Source organism: Lepeophtheirus salmonis, chromosome 7, assembly GCF_016086655.4.
Source record: "Lepeophtheirus salmonis chromosome 7, UVic_Lsal_1.4, whole genome shotgun sequence".
In the NCBI taxonomy this organism is placed as follows: domain Eukaryota; kingdom Metazoa; phylum Arthropoda; class Copepoda; order Siphonostomatoida; family Caligidae; genus Lepeophtheirus; species Lepeophtheirus salmonis.
This window is the reverse complement of record NC_052137.2, coordinates 19086408-19099365: the sequence shown is the minus strand read 5'-3', so window position 1 is coordinate 19099365 and position 12958 is coordinate 19086408. Positions and strand designations below refer to the sequence as shown.

The 12958-nt window shown below is 30.3% G+C and overlaps 1 non-coding gene across 1 annotated transcript; it reads left to right on the top strand.

The window, feature by feature from the left end:
• Positions 1-5549: 5549 nt before the first annotated feature.
• On the top strand, positions 5550-5622 carry TRNAM-CAU (transfer RNA methionine (anticodon CAU)). Its single transcript has one exon. It is a non-coding gene; the product is annotated as a tRNA-Met (tRNA).
• Positions 5623-12958: the final 7336 nt, after the last annotated feature.

Here is a 12958-nt window from a genome sequence, read left to right as displayed (position 1 = left end):
ATTTCGAGCCTTAGTTTTAATAAAATATGCTCATTATGTGTCCCAATTGGATCCATACAGGATAGGAGGAGGAAAAAAATTCAAAAAACTTGCCCCTTTTGATAAAATAATTATCCCCAAAGCTATTCAGTAAGTGGAGAAATATTTGCTTAAATAGTTGGCTAGGGGCATTGAGTAGACTTGAACATGTATTACTATGCAGCCTCCATGAATTCACCCTTTCAGCTGAATTAACAAGGGGGGTTCTGCAAAGTGAAGAAAACGTTGAATACGTCATGAGGGAAAATGACAGAAAATGAGAAAGTTACACTCGAGTTCATATTTTTTCATTTTGGCTCCTACCATTGTTGTTCAAGGATATCCTTTCTTTGATGAAGGCTCATATGTCTCACTCTGGTGGATCTCATCTCCTTTAATAAAGTGATCTTTCGTTATGCAGATGCTTCTTAACATCAAGCTGTGTGTCACTTTCTAAGCCTGTAAGAATACATTCGTCACTCTTGATCTAGCATATAATAATATGTTCTCTCATTCATACACCCTCGATCAAAAAAATGAATAGGTATCTGACAAATTGCTAGAATCTGAAGAGAATAAAACTATGCTATATGACACAAAGGCTTAGGTTCACAACCTTGACAACCAGAATGATCAGAGAATGTGGATCCTTTTTTTAAGATCATCGAAGGCCCATCAACAGAATTGAGTTTTGTAAATTATTCTGACCATAAAAGCTTACAGAGTTGAGACAAAATCTGACAAGAGCCCCAGTTGCTCTTCCATTCAATTTTAAACACAATTTTTGTGGGAAATGATGTCATTCATCCTGTAATGCTTATTACATGGAAATGTTGCTGAAGTTAAATGAGTCAAATGAGCGCACACGATACACCTATATATAAAATATTTATATTAGTAAGGTTGTAAATCGTAAGCATTTTCGGTATATGAAAAATGACAAAAAACAATTTTTTTAATATGGTAACCCTGACAATTTGAAGGATGTTTAGGCGGAAGTAGCTTAGCAGTCATGCCATTTCATTAGATTAGCTGTTAGGGACTATAAAAGGAAGGAAATAAACAATTGCCCCACTCCGTATCAAGCAAGGACATAGGTAGGAAGTACTCCGACGTCGTTCCTCAATTCTGCTCTGAGTCTATCAATGACTTACACATGTAACTCCTCAACACATCTTCAATGTTGTTATCTGTCATTCATGAGAACAGACACATTTGTTTTCTTTACACTAAGATGTTCCTCAATAAAGAAATTTATGAATACATAATGTTAACAGCTCTGGAAAGTAAAATAAAACATTATTCATGTTGACAACAACAAAACATAAGATTTACAATTATTAGAATTTACTAGCCTGGCTCCGCTTTCTAGGACCTTTCAGTTTAAGACTTACGATATTTACATTATATTAGATGTATAAATAGAAATATGTTCTTCCTTCATCCATATTGAAAATACATTCTAAGACTAAATGGTTATTCTTCTACTTCCTTTAGGGTCATTTACTTAATTCCCTTTTTTTGTATTTATGTATATGTACCTAGTATGATCCTATTCGTTCTAGGGTCGCATGGGTAGGGGACGTATTTCAACACAAAATTGTTTCTCACAATTTGTCAACAGACAACATTTGAAGTTCCTTCATCATAATTAGAATTATTATAAAAATATTACTCCTGGATCTATGATGAAAATACATTCTTAGACTAACTGACTAATAATCTTCTTTTCCTTTTTGAGTCCTTCCCTTTTTTTATTCACATGTACATTCTCCCTTTTTCAGTTAGAAGTATAATTATTTTTTTTGGATTTTTTAATTTTTTGGTTCATTTTCAGATCTACAGCCCATACCTTTGTGATATAGGGGATAGATCTTGTTTTATGAAAAAAAATCAATTTATTAGCGAAAAAAGAAACTTACCCTCCAGAAACCAGGAATCTGGTTTGATCAGCCTGAAACTTATCCCTTGGTATGTAACTTTAAATTCTAAACAACTTTCTTTATATCTAAAGTCTGTATCTTTCTCCGTTTAGGAAATATGGGACTTTTAAGTTTAAGTGCAAGAATTTTCATTATAGAAGATATATCTGGAGTCAATACCCGTCCTTTATAGTACATACTTTTCTTTGAAAAGAAATAGAAAAAAAAGACACAAAATCAGATGATATTTATACAATTATTTCCAACTGTGGTATTATTATTAAATAGTTTTTGAAACTTGTTCACAGTTTAAAAGGAGTGAATAATGTTTCTCAGTGAGAACCTCACCACAAAAAGAAATGGGAGAAAAGCAAAATTAACTTTTTTGTGGTTCAACGTGTGCAAAAATATAATAACGTTTGATAATTACTTATGGTAACAAGACTGAGTTATTATATAATTGAAATCAAACGAAAAAAGTACACATTTTAAAAAGAAACGAAACCATATTTCCGTTTTTGTTTTGAATATGTATTGAGTGATTGAATGCCATTGAATAACTTATACTCTTTCAGTTTTTTTGTAGTATCTCTGGCAAGTTATTCAACTAGTTACATTAGAGCTAGCCGATGCCCAAAAATTTAGAGAATCGAATATTCTTGGTTATATTTCAACATTATGTATATAAATAAACAAACATGCCCACTTTCATATAGATGATGAGTAAACGTATTCAGTTGCCTACATGTGATTGAAATATCTATAGTGATGAAAATCATGTGTATTTTTGGCATGTTAAAAAATTAAGAAAATGAAAACCAACTTGGTAACCCTGACAATTTTGGAGGAAAGCTGAGTAGCGTTCATGAGGTTTAATTAGGTGAGTCACAATCAGCTGTGACAAGGGGGAGGGAAATTAAATAAGCAAGGGCATGCATGGCAAGAATGACTCCGAGTTCAATTTTCAATTCTACTCAGAGTCCAACAAGCACTTAGAAATATATCTCCTTTTATGAGTACACATGTCCAATTAAGTTTTGAATAAAAACATTTTGAGTAGGAAAATAAGTTCACTACTCAGGAGTTAATTAATAATGACAACACCTGAGGTACCGAAAATTCATTCTTCAGATTACTTATTCTAACTAAATATGCATTGTCTTATATTATTTTAACTATTTTTTACCATATATTGTGTTGTAATTCAAAAAAACTCATGGTTAATAATAAATATATTTTTAAATTCTAAATTTGTATCCCGCTTAACAGAATTTTAAAAGTATAGACCAGTGGTTCTCAATCGTTTTTAAACTAACGTAGCCTCTTTGAAACATTTTTTAACCACGTATTTCCTATCTATATTGAAAAATATTTGTGGTATTAAAGAAATGTATATTTTGCTCAGATTTATCTACCCCCCTCCAGTATTTCTACCTACCTTCATTTGATAATTGCTTGTAAAAACGACATAACTTGGTTTTACAAGATTTTTACTATAAACTATAAACAAAAATCAAAAAGTATAGTGGATATGTGACTGACTTAACTTCAGACTAAGTCAGGTGAAGATATATTCAAAGTGTGAGAGTATAGTACAAAAAAAAAAGAAGAAAAGTGGAGGATAGATAAAAAATATTCATATAAAATAAATCATGCTCTATTGGATTATATTACTTTTAAAAATCCAGGAAATATAAATCATACTAGATGGGGGCACTATTGCCAATAAGATTCTACATCTGTATATTTCTCAAGAAAAACCTTCTGATAAATTTATTTGTCTGGTATATTTTGTAATGTTTGTCTATGCCTCTTTGAGGTTTACCATTAAGAAGATTTCAAATGTGAAAGATGGGGCAAGGCATTTAAGGTATGGGGCAAATGTTTTGAGAACATTTATAAATCCTAATAACTCAGCTTATACAGCAACAATTTGATTCTTTTTCCCTTTTACAGAGATCCCAAAGTCTCTTCTTTTGGCTTACGCTAAATTCAAAATATTAGAGTTTATTATCATGTGCATGAAGAACAAAAGCAAAAGCTTGTAGCCTTACTTGCTGCCGGAATGCCCCAAAAAGCAGATATACGGTCAAATATGGCTCAAAGGTTTATATTATCTATAGTGTCAAGGAGTCCCTGGATAAGGGTGTGAGAAGCCCCCAAGAGTTGCTGTCCAAGGAAATTGACCTCTGAAGCTGTAGTCGTAGCCATGACGGAGATGTCAAATGTTATTTTAAATATATTTTTGTTGGTATTTTTACCAAAAAGTTTATTTAGTGGTTTATGTTAGAAGGTTATTATGCTGTTGTTAATTTTATGTGTTAACTTTGAGAATAATAAGCTGCCTCAACTCCGAACCAAGTAAAAAAACTAAACAAATACTCGTTTATCTAAACATTGTCAAATGTATCACATTTGAATCAAATATATTTTATGTGAATTAAAGAGTCATTAAGAGTGACAAATTAAAGTGATCTTCGACTAATCCATTTTACTATTGTTTATATCGAGAAAAAAAAAGTATGAATAATAAATTTACTTGGATTGATTATCTTGAAAAGGGATGATTTACGACTGGTTTTTACCGTGAGTGGAATCATAAAAAAAAAATATATATAATGCAAGCTATCTCTTTATTTTCTTCATTCCTAGCAATGATTACTAGCTATGACAATATGAAACAAAGAAAACAATTAATAATAGTTAAAACGGTTAATAATACGTTCTAGCCACACTCTTACCGCTTCAAACTTCAGGTATCTCGCCTCTTTGAAAAAGTTTATGATGAAACTTCCCCAAGTGAAATAATGATGTAAGTAATGTCATAATTTCAACTTTTTTAAATATCATAAAAGATATATAAGGACCGGTCCCAGGAGTGACAAATTCTATTAAAACCGGATTGATATGACTTCAGCTTCTTAGTTTTTAGACCGAAGCAACAATGTTGAAAAAGCTATTAAATGCTGTTTATCAAAACTAATAAGGGTAACACTATCTGAAGACGTAAAAATATTGCTTACGGATTAAGCTCTCAATTCCATTTTTTGCTCAATTAGTTTATAACTTTTATAAGAATTGACAATAAATATGATCCACAATAATCCATGAAAACAAAACAAATCTATTTGTTTTGAATATTTTCTGATAGAACAAAAGTCAGAATTTGAGCAAAATTAAACCTAAGGAAAATTCAATTGATTTTCGGATGCTAAAAAAAATTATTTTTCAGAAATGAAATTTTACATACTGTTTTCCAACAGTACATATCCACTTCAAATCACTAGACATTTATCAATTTCCAAAAAAAGTTGTTTAATCCCTCCAAAATATACAGCGTACAAATCAAGTGGTGTTGATTTAAAGGAATTTCTTTATTTAGAAAAGTCTTTTAACATCATTTCAAAATGTTATAATCAAGTTTGCATCCGTATGTACTGCCTGTACGGATTATATACTTAATTATAATTTTCTTTAGCTTATAAGAAGTCACATTTGAAAGGAGATATTCAATATTGAGGAAAAAGACTTTCGTCTGAAATCCAAGGACTACTTTTCCTTTTTTTTTTTTTTAAATAATATTTATCTTAGAACATTCATGTTACGTCCGCCTCGGTAGCGCAGTAGGCAGCGCGTCAGTCTCATAATCTGAAGGCCGTGAGTTCGAGCCTCACCCGGGGCATTCATTTTTTTTCCTCTGGTTGATGTTGATTTGCCTCGTATGTTCATGAATATAATTTCCTCCTCCTGCCGTAAATGATTATAAAATCAAATTTTAGAGTAGATTAAGTCTCCATTAATACATTTACTTGGATGTAATTTGTTCTTTGTGACATCGCACATAAAAATTATTAATTGATATATATATATATAAATAATTGTATCATAATTGTCAGTATTTTAAAGCAGTGGTTCTCAAACTGTCGTACATGGAATCCCTCTACTAGTGGTAGGTGAAGAAGCATCATGAATAGGATAAATCTTGACTATTGTATATTCAATTTGGTCATACTGGGGTGGTACTTCGAGATCTTCATATTTTCGAATATATTATATACCATAAAAAGTTTCAGAAACACTAATTAAACATATACAGAATATTAAGTTCTGTCACAAATAAAAACTCATTGTACTTTATATTATTTACTAATTACGTAAGTATGTCATTTTTTGAAGAGATTAATTGTTTTCTTCCTTATTTTGTGTCTTTAATAATAAAAAATACCTGTCCATATAATCATTATAATCCCATTTGGAATACCTAATTTAATTAATAAAATCATGAAAACATGAAGTAACTACATTATTTAAATAAGTTTAAATCCTTAATGTGTGCGACCACAATTTATATTTATCATAAGAATTTATGATACTACAATAACATTCTGTCTAAATAATATAAATGTACCTATTAAATTGGAATTAGACTATCAACTTATCATTGTTTATTCGAAAAAAGAATTCAAAGTGAGATTTGATCTCTGTATACCGGGTTGGGAATAAGTTTTGCACCCCTTTGTTCTCCTGTGAATTTGGTCAAATGAACTCGGGCATGGTACACATCAAAGAGAGATTAATTCAATAAATATACAGGAACATTATTTGTGAACTTGGCTGCCATTGGAGACAATGATCGTCTCTAAACAGGACCGGAAGGCTTCACTCATAGGTGAGAGAAGGCTGCGGCCAGGGCCGTTGTGAGGATATTTGAGTGTAATTCTATCTAAGAATTTATCGCTAGTATGAATTTTGGTATACCAAGTTTAGATTAATTAACACTATACAACAAATTGAAGAAACGAAAAGAAGGAGAGAATAAAGAATCACGAATATTACAAATTAATAATATATAATGATAACCAATCACATTATACTCTATACGAAATCAGTTGGGATTGCTTTACGTAATCACCATAGAGTGATTTATTGAGCCTTAGTCTCCATTCCTTACTAAACTTTCTGTCTCACAATAGGAACTTTTGCATTATAAATAAATAATTTTCTTCTTCAATGCTGATCTTTTTTCTTTCTTCTCTGAATAACTCATATTTATTCTGTTACGAGATGTTAATTAAGAGAAGCAAATAGCAAGGATCAACATAACTTTAAATTTTTTCTTTGTTCTTCTTTCTTGATCATTCTCTCTGTGCCAATTCATCTCTGTTCTTACTATTTAATATAAAATAATAATTAGGGATGTAAAAATGGTCTAAATCCTCGTGAGTGTAAATCAAAAAGAAATGTATATGACGTTAGCAAGTTTGATAGACGACATATTATCGATTTTAGGAAAAAATTGCAACAGAAAAAATGGTAAAGGAAAAAATGTCAAGATAAAATAAAGGAAAAGTGTCTAAATGGAAAAAATGGCAAGATTCTTTTAAACTGATATAATATTTATCACCAATATAATATATAATAAGAGAAAAGAAAAATAAACAAACACGACAGTGGTTCCAATGGAAGGAGTGATAATCCCTTAATTCTCCGTTATTAATTACAATATCATTAGACGTGATGGACTATTCATATTGAACAAGACTCTTGGATTGACAGACAAGCATTTGCAAAATACTATGCAAGATCAGCGATTTCCACTTCGTTATGATCCAGGATGTGTCAGAAGAATAGTTAGTTGGCTGTGGAGCGACAAACCACTGTGGGGATTCGGGCAGGTAGTCAAAGGTTTGCAAATGCTTGTCCATCAATTATTTATCTAGCCATTTTTTCCGTTGCCATTTTTTCCGGACACCATATTATCTACTCACAGATATCACTTTAAAGATACTACTGCTCTTTGCTCGCTAATACGTTTGAATATTCAAAATAGGGACAAATCCTTAAAAAAGGGCACTAAATATAGCTATTTTATTTTACTCACAATATTTTGGATCAACTATAAAGTTTATATACTAATTGGAACTTCCTCAAATGTTCAGACTAATATTCTATTTTTTCCTAGTGACACAAGTGACTTTTTGCTTATTCACGGATGACTTGAGGTCGGCAAAGTTACTGTGGCATTCTCGTCATGCTTTGGAATTCCCTTGCCACCAGTCGTTGTAGTCCAGCGGATTGAGACTCGGACTCTAAGGGGGATGGAGGTCAGAAGTTAATTAAATTACTCCTACATCACTCCATACGAAATTTTTGATAATTTTGAATCAAAAATGGCCTCTCTGCTAACATCTTTGACTTTTTTCCAGCAGTATTGACCACTTTTAAGATGGTCAACTTGTCGAGAAACTTCTTTTTTTTGCAAATTCCGTCATGGAGGTCGTTGGATTGCCCTTAAAAGAGTGGTATACTGCCTTAAGGATTCTTGAAACCTGGAATCATCTTCCAGAGGTTTGCAAATTATGTCGATGGTGTAGCGGTTGACCTTGAGCTACTTGGCAATGTCTGAATGTAATCTCCAAGCTTTTTGTTTCTATATTTGTCCAAAATATTTTGTTTGCAAGATAACACCAATAACTTTTCATAAATATTCTGATTAAAACTCTCTACAGCTCTCAAAAGTACAGTTGAAGAGGTAGTGCAAGACTTTTTGATTATCCGGGTAGGGAGACCGGGAAGTTGAAAAAAAAAAAAAAACTTATAAATTTTTATTGGACATGAAAAAAGCTACAGTCACAAATTTATGAGATAATAAGGGGTTTTAATCCTCAGATATACATGTATATTTTGATTTTTTGAATTTAAAAAAAAAAAAAAAAAAAAAAAAAAAAAAAAATAAATCCACAGTTGTTAGCAAAAAATTAAAAATACAAACTTATTCACAGAAAATATAATTTTTTGGAAAAAAATTTGGAAAAAAATAATTTTTATGGAAGTTCTTTTTTGAAAAATTAAAGTTTTTGAAAAAAAAATTAAATATTTTGCTGTGCTGCATTTTGACCGAATGAGTTTCTTTTTAATTTAAAAAAAATTGTATCCATATTTTTGTGTAATTTCTAGTAAAAACCAAAAATTCTTTAATTTGGTAGGAGAGTTGCAGCCCCTCCAGGCCACCCCCTCCGGATGTTTATCTATTGTAACTAGTTATTAGTAATAACTAACCTCAAAAGCTTGTTTTTTTTACTTCAGAGAAAAAACCTAATATTAATTATGAGCCGATGAGTAAGGATGTGATAATTGTCTAAATCTTCTTGAGTATAAATCCTTGTATGTTCCCTAGGATTTAAATAATTTGCAAATGTCTCATTTAATTTTGTTTAATGTATTTCTAGTTATTAATGAACATATCAAATCTAATTCAACGTTAGAGAAAACATCAAGAATGACTAAAATAATAAACATTTAAACGATGAAAGCATGAAAACGAAAAAAAAAAATATATCTCTTCAAGATTGACATTTGTAAAAATGATTAATAACTCTTAACGTTATCAGAGTATTTGTTACTTTCAAAAAATGGTTTTATTTATTTATTGTGTTTTATCTCCTCAAAGATCCGTAAATGTAGTATTTTGGTAGATATTAAACTTATTAAACAACTTTTTAGTATCGTATCATTTAAAAAAAATCTACTTTAAATAATATCTTTTTTACAAATAATAAAATTAACAACTGATATAATAGTCTTAAGAATAAATCCTTATATGACGTATGATTTCAATAAGTATGAAAAAAAGAAAACATTGTTGCTACATTTGTATTCATCTACCAACATACCAATGGAGGGACCAATAACTGAAATTTAAAGAAAATAAAAAATTATACTATACGATAATTCTAAATTCTCAAAAAGAGACGTGGGCATTTTCCTTTTTGAAGGGCCCCTAGATATAGATACACTCCATATTTTTTAAAGCTAGAGATTTATCGGTTCTAAATCTTAACACCGCTTTCAAGGTAGACATAAAAATTGATGAAATACAATCATTTTTGCTGAACGACATCACCATAGATATCAGGCATTGACTTCCTCCTCAATTAATAACGACCATCAAGGATACGATGAGCTCATTAATCAATTAGTAAGCTAAGACACTCAAGGGTAAATTAGCGCCTTGTAAACGACACTTTACAATTTGGGATTTTTTAATGGATCGATAAATGGGACAAGACCGATACAACTCTAATTCTATGATAATTACACTCACACGCCGTCACCTCTATTGTATATCGCAACCTTTCCCCAAAAGATAAATAATGGGATAAGGTCCTAAATAGCTGCTAATTGTTAGTTAACTCTTCTTATCTACTGAATTGTTCACAACTAAATATGAAGAGCAAATTAGAAGTCAATTAATTAACGTTCAAAACACTGATAAGGGGAAAATAAGTGGAAAATCGAGAACCAAATACATTGTAAATTTGATTGAGATTGCCCCGTGTTGAATGGTCTTGCTTAGTGTTATGTGTATCCTTGTTTAGAGCTGAAGAATGTAATACCGTCCAGTTCAGTCTCGGTCCTGTCCAGTTCAGTCCGAAGGATCTTAAGGACCGGTCCTAAGAATGGACTGGACTAGTTGGAATGTATAAGGACTGACACAACACAACTATAAAAAAATACTACTTGACATATTATTCAAGACTCATACAACCCTAATTAACAAATTAAATAATCACATGGGTCTGATTTAAACTTCATTGTAAAAAAATATCATATTGAGTAAATTTTACTTTCCATTATTTCGATTAACTAATAATAACGCTGTTCAACAGCAAAAATGTAACAAGAACGAAGTATAGTTATTTTAGTAGAATTTATTCTCCCTATTTCAAATTTGGCTTTTGTTTGTCTCTATTTGCATCAGGAATTTCCGAAAAAGGCTATAATCTTTTTAGTATTTTTCACAATGTTAAAGATGTAATGCTTTTTAGGGACACTTGGTTTTGTATTAATTGATTATATTCAATGTTAAATAATTTCCGAATCATTTTTATTTTTTCTATGAGACAATAAATAAAAATGACCCATTATCAGATTAAAAAAAATATATAACTTTAATTCTATATATGGTAAAGATATTTTAAAAATGATTTTGGAGTCTATTTAGATTAAGCTTTGAAATATACTTAAAGCATTTTATTCTTCACTTCAATAGAGTATAAAAAATTAGGGAATAATACTAAAAACATTGAAAAAGTAAAGACGTTTATTGAATTAAGAGATCAAATTTTACTTAAATAAGTATATTTTGTTATTAGCCAAAAAACAAACAAAAAACGATAGAATTAGAGATAAGTTTTCTCTTTTTTATATTCTACATGGTATCGAGGTAAATATGTATTTCTATTAATCTTGCATTATATAACAATTTTCTTCATACCGGCTGTAGAAAAAGTAAGGAGATCTTCTAAAAATACAGTTTTGAATAAGTGTTGTTGATTAAATCTTAAAGTTCTGATTATTTTTGAATAGATTAGATTGTAAGCCTTTGATTGATGTATATGTTGTAAACAGAAATTATGTTTATGTCGCGATGGAGGCAAGAAGAGTAATCATAGGCAATTTAATCCATGACGGGAGGAATCCGTCGGACAATATGAAAGCCTTACACGTCAGCAAGGCCACAGTCTGTGGGGTAAGAAATTGTTTGGCTGAGGTACAACTTTAAGGAATTAATCCATAGTAGAAAACTCACCAAAGTGAAGCCTGAAGATATCATGAAGGCCTTTAAGGTCAACCCAACGATGAAGATGTCAGAGTACACAAAGAAAAAAAAGAAGGTGTATCGGTCTACCGTGGGCAAGGCCATCCGAAAGGCTGGAGGAAGGTCGCTTAAAAGAATTAAGAGGCCACTTTGGTCCCAACGCCAAAAATAACTTCGTCTTCAGTGATGTCAGTGAATTTTTTTATCTTTCATATTTATTGGTTTATCGCATTACAACGATGATTTTCTGACATTAGAGCCCAAATAAATTATGTATAAATTCAACATACTTTTATTTCAGCTATGATAATTGATAGAGTCTTTGTCCATGAATTATTTATATATCCTATTTAAAAGTTTACTGGATTTTTATATTTCGTACTCTTCATCAATATTGGAGTGTTCCCTAAGATCATCATCGTTCTTGTAAGGAAATAATTCTATATTTAATATTTTGAAAGTATACACTTATCATTGAACGCAAAGCTGTTCTGTAGGTATTACAAACTTGCCTTCTGAACAATTTCTCCAACAAAAGCTAATAAAAATATACTTATTAACAAAAACTTCTTCAATTTTAAATTTGTAGCTATAAGTATTGCAACAATGTCCTTTTCTCTTAGGATTTAACTCTGATATTATAAATAGGTAATGATCACACACTGTTGGATTTAAATCGATTATTAAAGCCTATATCTCCAAAATATAATTTCACATTTTCTAATGATGAAATGAAAGACAAACGTTTAATTAAGAAATCATGTTTTAAATGGGAATCTTAATTATAAATAATACAATAATTTTATACTTCAGGCAATAAAATATAGTATGAATAATTTATGATTGATTCTGGATAACTTACAGACAGATAAATTAAATTGCTATCTCCAGTTAAGTGTTGTTGATAAATGCTATTTATTTAATAAACGTTTTTGATTGTACCTAATTGCATATTATCAATGTGAAGTAATTTAACACTAAAATTGGAGAGGTTGCGAAATATTATTTTAAAACTTCCGAAAAAATATGGAAACATTGATTACTAAAATGATCATTTGAAATTTTAAATGCTATATAATATCTTGATTGAAACAAAAATTAATAAAAAAATATAACATATAAAAGTCTATAAACTGTAGATTCAAGTAACACCTTAAACCAATTTTTACACGAAGCAAGACTAATGCTAGGAATGTATAAAAATAGGGGATCGATGATTTTGATCAGGTTTACGTTATTACTTAATGCATGATTATCAGGCAATTTGTAGAAAATAAAATATAACAATTCATTTAAACCAATTATTATTATATTTCCTCTTATAGCTTAGGATTTAAGTCTTTGTAAAACCAGAAAACACTTACAAGTGAATGCTCGGCAGAAAATCAAGGGTAAATTACAAATGCTCATAGCAACG